We start from the raw sequence: 8,117 nt of genomic DNA on the forward strand, positions 1-8,117 counted from the left end.
TCTTTTCCTCGGGCTCAAGGCCCGTGGAAAGGCCTAAATTCTTCAGTGTACCTTGTTTCGTCCCAACTTTCACTCTCTTTCCCCACTCTGCCTCTGATAGACTGTCTTGAATTTCATCCAAAATTTTCTGCCCCGCTTCTACCATTTCCTGACAATCCTTGTCTGTTAAGCATGATCTCACCAATTTCCACAACGGCATGATCCCTGCTTTAAGTTTGCCATTCTGCTGTTCCCTAACTAGATTTCCTTTCAGTTTGTCCCAAGAGGCGACAGTTAACGAACCTGAGCAAGCATACCATGGTGCCACACAGTCTACCTCCCTGACAAATCCCTTTATAGTCTTAGTGGCAATTTTTAGGCCACACTGCTTCAGGACCGAACTTAACACCACTACTACAGAGTGAGAAATTCCCCTACTGTCGCTGTCCAGGTACTGTCCGCGACTGAAACTGGTCGCTGTCCAGGTGCTGTCCAGGCCTGACTGGGAACCAGTCAGCAATTCCAGTGGTGGAAGCAAAACGAAACCGAAAGGGAAAGTACAATCGCCGTGCTAACAATCAAAAGGGCATCTAACTCTGGAGAAATTTCAAGACTGCACGTACCTTGCAGAGCTGTAATGTCTCACAGTTCTGGTTCCGCCCTGCGAACCGGGGATCTCCCTTGTGCCGGTGTGATGGTATAAAGTCCCCGGGTCTTAGGTGCCACTTATCCCGAGCTTTTGTCCCCGCNGGCAAGAACACACTCAGGACAACCGGAATCTTCTGTGGCAAAAGCTTTTATTGCTTACTTGTACAAGGTTTGTTTACTAGTTAGGCACTGTGGAGGCCAGCACCATCTTATAATGGTGAATGCTCATGGCACAGCTCTCCACAGCAATTGCTCGCAGCACGGCTTTCCACATACTGGTAGTACTATGTTCAGTTTTCTGGGAAGAGAGGACCCTTGGTAGTCTAGTGAACTTTATATGCTCCAGTACAGGGGAAAGCCAGGGCCAAGAAGTCGGAGTGAGTGAGTAGGGGAGCAGGGTGGTGGGGGGAGGGTATAGGGAACTTTTGGGATAGTATTTGAAATGTAAATGAAGAAAATATCCAATAAAAAAAAGAAAAAAAGAAATTCTAATGGACAATAAGGGTATTTGTAGATCTTAAGGAACAAAGTATCATGCATTTTGGCTGGTTAAAGAAATTCTGCAAATATGGATAATTGATTGAAAAGCAGGAGGGGGCTGGGTAGGAGAATAATTCTTGAATGTTAGATAGTGTTATTAAAATAATGCAATTGAGAAATAATGGCTGGGGTGAGATGATGGCATTGGTCAGAGATAATGCATTGCTTATTGCAGAGGCAGAACAGGAAAAGGAAGAATTAGAGTTGACTTTTTATCTTACATCTACAGTTCTGGGTGTCACAGATTATGTTCAAGAAAGTAATATCTGTGTCTGCTTTTGTTTTTCTCTTTAAACCAACAGGTTTGGGTTGTCCTTGAGCACTTCTAATTGTTTGTTTGTTTGTTTACCATTGTGAATGCACTTTTCTTCTCTTCTTCTCTTCTCTTCTCTTCTCTTCTCTCTCTTTCTCTCTCTCTCTCTCTCTCTCTCTCTCTCTCTCTCTCTCTATATATATATATATATATATATATATATACTTCCTTCACCAGGATTCATTTGGTTACACATTTTTAACAGAGTGCTCCAGGGAAATTAATTGCTCACATGGCTGTAATTTTATAAGAATTTTTACATAACTCTGATGGAGAAATAATTACTTAAACAGCTGTGTCTGTGGTTCACACTACATAATAAGTTTCCCGAGGACAGTGATGATTATCAAATTATTACATCTCCAACACAGTATAGTGACTTCAGCATATCAGAGAAGCTAGCTGTCTACACCACGAAATTAAAACTTTCATTCGGCATATGGAGCATGGGGGATAATCCAAAAACCTATTTTTAATCTAAGAAAGAAAACAGATAATTTTTGTAACATGTTGGTAAAGAACTCAGCCAAGTATCCCACTCACTTTCAAAACAGATGATCAGAAATGGCTCTTGAAGAAGGATAGGATCTGTTATGGATTGTCACCTAGTGCTCAGGAACTCTAGTTAAACAAGTCATGATGATGGAAAATCATGATGATGGAAAAAAAATTCTTGCTCCCAAGTTATTCATATCAAACTAGCTTTGAGTGGATAAATAATAGTTCTGTTTATCTTCCCCCAGAATTCAAAATATCTCTATGACTAGAGACAGGTAATTTTTTTTAATGGATATGATAAAAATCTACTGCCATATCAAGTAAACCATGTGTAATGGCTAGTTTTGTGTCAACTTGACACAGGCTGGATTTATCACAGAGAAAGGAACTTCAGTTGGGGAAATGCCTCCACGAGATCCAGCTGAAAGGCATTTTCTCAATTAGTGATCAAGGGAGAAGGGCCCCTTGTGGGTGGTGCTATCTCTGGGCTGGTAGTCTTGGTTCTATAAGAGAGCAGGCTGAGCAAGTCAGGGGAAGCAAGCCATATGCAGTCACTGATAAGTGTATATTAGCCCAGAAACCTAGAATACCCAAGATACAATTTCCAAAACACAAGAAAATCAAGAAGAAGGAAGACCAACACGTGGCTACTTCATTCCTCCCTAGAATAGGGACTAAAATATCCATGGAAGAAGTTGCAGAGACAAAGTTTAGAGCTAAGACGAAAGGATGGATCATCCTGAGACTGCCCGACCCAGGGGTCCATCCCATAATCAGCCACCAAACGCAGATCCTATTGCATATGCCGGCAAGATTTTGCTGATAGGACCCTGATATAGCTGTCTCCTGTGAGACTTTGCCAGTGCCTGGCAAATACAGAAGTGGATGTTCACAGTCATCTATTGGATGGAACACAGGGCCCCCAATGGAGGAGCTAGAGAAAGCACCCAAGGAGCTGAAGGAGTCTGCAACTCTATAGGTGGAAGAACAATATGAACTAATCAGTACCCCCAGAGCTTGTGTCTCTAGGTGCATATGTAGCAGAAGATGGCCTAGTCGGCCATCATTGGAAAGAGAGGCCCCTTGGTCTTCCAAACTTTATATGCCCCAGTACATGGGAATGCCAGGGCCAAGAATTGGAAGTGAGTGGGTAGGGGAGCAGCATGGGGGGAGGGTATAGAAGACATTTGGGATAGCATTTGAAATGTAAATGAAGAAAATAATAAATTTTTAAAAAAAGTTGTTTCTTTAAAATAAAACAAACAAACAAACAAACAAACAAAACCATCCCTCCATGGCCTCTGCATCAGCTCCTGCTTTCTGACCTGCTTGAGTTCCAGTCCTGATTTCCTTGGTGATGAACAGCAGTATGGAAGTATAAGCTGAATAAACCCTTTCCTCCCCAACTTGCTTCTTGGTCATAATGTTTTGTCTAGGAATAGAAACACGAACTAAGACACCAAGACATCCGTGTTTTACACACTAAAAGTTGATTTCTCATTTAAATATCAGACCATAGTTAGCATGCTTACATATGTGACATTTCCCATGATCACATTTAGTACCTACACTTTGAGACTTGAGCATCTGTGGGTTTTTGTGTGTGTGTGTGTGTGTGTGTGTGTGTGTGTGTGACCATTGGGTTGGACAATGTCTTAGGGCATCAGGCATTAAATCTTCCAAGCTTTGGGCATTTCACCTCTGCCCTCAATCTATTCATTAGGACTTTCTTAGAAAATAACTACATTTGAACAATCATTAGAACACAAACACATGGGAATCTGGGAAATGGAGCATAGCAATGTGCCCAAGATGAGGAAATAATGAATATGTAATACATACTAATGTAAAAATTACCAATTCGTATTTATTTAGAAAATTAAATCAGGTTGAAGATTATGACCTGTTCTATGATAGTGTGATCTTGGTGCTGGGTTTGATAGAATTATTTTTTCAGTTAATTAGGAAATTAAACTTATTTAACTAATGGAAAAGTTCAAGCATAACTATATATTGTCAGCAGACACAAAGAGTATGCTAATCATTTTCCTTAGTTTTCCCATATACAATGCAACCAGAACAAAACTGAAGTGTTCCTTTTGTTCCCTTCTATTTTATACACAGTTTTAGTCATTCTATTATGCATGATTCTTTGTAACAATAATAAAAGAATTGACTTAAGCACATAGAAGAGACAGAATGAATATTTCATAGAAAATGTATACAAGCTGTGAGAGAATCGTTATACACAACCATTTTTGTAAATAGTTATAAGCATGTAAATGCTGACATTTCATTAATCTGTCATTAGAAAACTTTATGTTTTCAATCCATTTTCTGAACAGAATTCTGGGATACCTTAAAAGTTCCCTAGAAATTAATCTATTGTTACTTAAATGTATTGTGATAAGGTTTTATTTTACACAATTTTAAAAATACTACTGACTCTATTATAGTTACATGTTGAATAATATGAAAAATAGGACTTTTATTTGGAATAACTAAATAGCCAAGAAAATAGTCATTTTTCCTAAGGAAGGATTCATCATTTCTTTCAGAAATTCTATATTACTTCCAAAAATAGAAGCTTTTTGTGACTTTCTGGTCTCTTCCAGTTTCACATTGTCCTTGAGTTGTAGAATAAGTAAGGTTTCTCTATAGCAGATGATGAAATACCCACATATATCCTTAAAAGTTAGCTTTGATACCTCGTTGATTTTCTAACTTTCCTAGTTTTTATGTGTAGTTGATTTTCTAAGGTACAATATATAATTTAAAAAATAGATACTGTCATCTATTCCTCATGAAAAAACTTTCAAAGATCCTGAAAACTAGATGCAACAAATAATATAAACATTATAGTTTTAGAGAATTGGAACTTTAAGTTTAGAATGTAAGACAATTGAAATGAGTTTCTAGAACTCCCTAGAAGTATAGTAAGAATCTGAACCATACTAAAATTATTCCTACACCTCATCAAACATAAACTAAATACATAAACTAAACTAAATATAGTCATTCCTCTGCCTGCCCAATTCCCTTTGTGTCAGCCCGCCTCTAATACCAAGAGTAACTCTCTACCTGAGAACCCACTGACCACACCAGTCTCATCACCAGACCCTGTAGCAGATTGCTTTCAGGAACCTCCCCACCATCTCTACCTCCATTCACTGGACATTCCACAGATCCTTGTAGCAGATGGATCTTTTACCCCACCTGTGGAGCTCTCTGTCCTCCCTTCTAGCCCATCCTCGTTCCTTCCAGACAGCTCCCAATGCTATCCAGAAACTGCATCTGAGAGAGACAGACTCAAGAGCACTCCCAATCAGGCAACCCACAACCACCACACTTTCTGAGAAATACAGAGATGTCAACATAAAGCAAGGGATGGAACACCCAAACAATGAAGACAATAGCAGATATCAACACCTAGAGTCACAATCACCCCATATTCTTAGACATCAGTGCAAAAACCCATCCATTAACACCAAATGTCTCCACCCAAACCCAGCAGCCTTACTGCAGTATGCCCTGAGAAATGCAATAAACCTGAAATACAAGGCAGAGATTTTGAAATGTATATTAGGAGTATGTTCAAGGAGTTTAAACTGGATATGAAAAAAATCCATTATGAAGTCTATGAAAACAGAAATGAGCAAGCAAACAAAGTAGGATATGCCACAAAGAAAAGAGGTCAAGACCTGGAAAATGGAAATAGAATCAGGAAAGAAAACCAGTTTGGACTAAAACTGGAATTGAAAAATTTAGGAAGTCAAACAGAAACCTCAGAGGGAAGCCTCACCAGAAGAACACAAGATATAGGAGAGAGAATCTCAGGCATTGAAGACATGATAGAAGAAATAGAAACCCTGGTCAAAGATAATGATAATTCAAAAACAAAAACAAACAAAAAACAGAAAACAAAACAAACACTTAAAAAACCACAATATCCAGGAAATAAAAGTCACCCTGGAAATACCAAATCTATGAATAATAGGAATGGAGGGAGGGAAAGAAACCAAGATCAAGGTCACAGAAAATATTTTCTATCAAAGTCATGAAAAATTTTTCTACCTTTCAGAAGGAGGTACCCATAAAGGTATAAGAAGCATACAGATTATCAAATAAACTGGAATAGGAAAAAATTCCTCTTGATGCACAACAATCAAAACACTAAATGGGGTACAAAGAAAGAATATGAAAAGATGCAAGGAAAATGACCAATGACATATAAAGGCAGTATAACAGCTGAGATTAAGAGCTCTTGACTCTAGCTGCATATGGATCAAAAGATGGCCTAGTAGGCCATTACTGGAAAGAGAGGCTCATTGGACACGCAAACTTTATATGCCCCAGTACAGGGGAACGCCAGGGCCAAAAAGTGGGAATGGGTGGGTAGGGGAGTGGGGGGGAGGGTATGGGGGACTTTTGGGATAGCATTGGAAATGTAATTGAGGAAAATATGCAATAAAAAATATTAAAAAATAACAGCTGAGTTCACAATTGAGACTCTAAAAGCCAGAAGGGATGGATCAATATCCTACAGACTCTTAAGAGACTACACAGATGACAGACCAGACTACTCTATCCAGATAAAGTTTCATAATAGACTGAGTGGCAAAATAAAATTTAAGAAATATCTATTTACTAATCCAACTCTCTGTTGAAGACACTAGATGGAAAACCCCAACCTGAAAAGGTTAACCATACCAAAGAACACGCAGTGAATAAATAATCTCAGACCATTAATTTAGAGGAAGGGACCCACAGCATGATAATAAAATAACAGGAATCAATTAGCACTGCTCATTGATAACTTCTAATATCAATGCTTCGAATGAAAGGACAAACACAAGGATGTGAGAACAAGACCCATGTTTCTATTGTGTCTAAGAAACACATTTTAACATTAAGGATAGACATTTCTTTATTGTAGAAATATGGCACAGGGTATTCTAAGCAAATGACACAAGAAGAAAGCTAGTGAAGACATTTAAATATTTGACAAATTAGACCTCAAAACAAAACTAATCAAAAGAGATGAAATACACTACATACACATCAAGGGCAAATTCACCCATAGGACAATGCAATTCTTAACATTTATGCATTAAACAGAAGGACGCCCAAACTCATAAAAAAGCAAAACTATAGTCTAAAACTATAAACTAAAATTACATGTTTAACCCTACAGTGAAAATGGGAGACTTCAATACCTCACTCCTTCCAATGCCCAACACTGTTTAGGTGGCCAAGTATCTACAACCAGATAGGTCATGGACATTATGTAAAACCAAATACTGTTCTGCTAAAGGAATTTAGCAATAAAATAACCTCTACCAATATTCTGCAGAACTTGTAGATCAGTGTCTTGCTCTGCTATCTGAGAAATTTCCTCCTGCAGTAGATAGGAATGAATACTGAGACAACGTGCAAGAACACCCAGTTCTAAATGGGATGTCCCTATCAAGTTACTTTCTCCAAGGTCTCAGGGAACTCTCCAGAAGAGAAGACAGAAAGAGTTTATGAGCCGCTGGGGATGGCAAACAGCAAGGAATGAAGGCCTTCTAGAGACAGCAGGACTGATACACATAGGAACTCCCACAGTCTGGTAGCATATACCAGGCCTGCTCAAGGTAGCATGTACAAGGTGAGGTCTCAGCACTGAGAGAAGAGGACACAAGCATCCATCACTAACATAGAAGTAATCTCTAACTGATAAACAATTGCAAAGGAAAAATTAGTTCTCTCCAATGAAATCTCCAATCACACTTGAGGGCAATGTACATGCTCAGCAGTAGATGGCCAACACAAAATGAACTCAATGGTATTTTAGAGAGATTTTTCTTCTCATAATGACTTGTATGCCTCCATCCATTTTTTTCTTTCTCTCTTTCATTTTCTCTTTCTTCCTGTCTGTCTGTCTTTCTGTCTTTATTTTTTTAACTTTACAAGTTTTTTACATATACATACATACACACATAGATACATACACACATATGTGTGTATATATCTATCTCTATCTCTATCTCTATCTCTATCTCTATCTCTATCTCTATCTCTATCTCTATCTCTATCTATCTCTATCTCTATCTATATGTGTGTGTGTGTGTGTGTGTGTGTGTGTGTGTGTGTGTGT

The sequence above is a fragment of the Mus caroli genome, chromosome 10 (assembly GCF_900094665.2).
Source record: "Mus caroli chromosome 10, CAROLI_EIJ_v1.1, whole genome shotgun sequence".
Taxonomy (NCBI): Eukaryota; Metazoa; Chordata; class Mammalia; order Rodentia; family Muridae; genus Mus; species Mus caroli.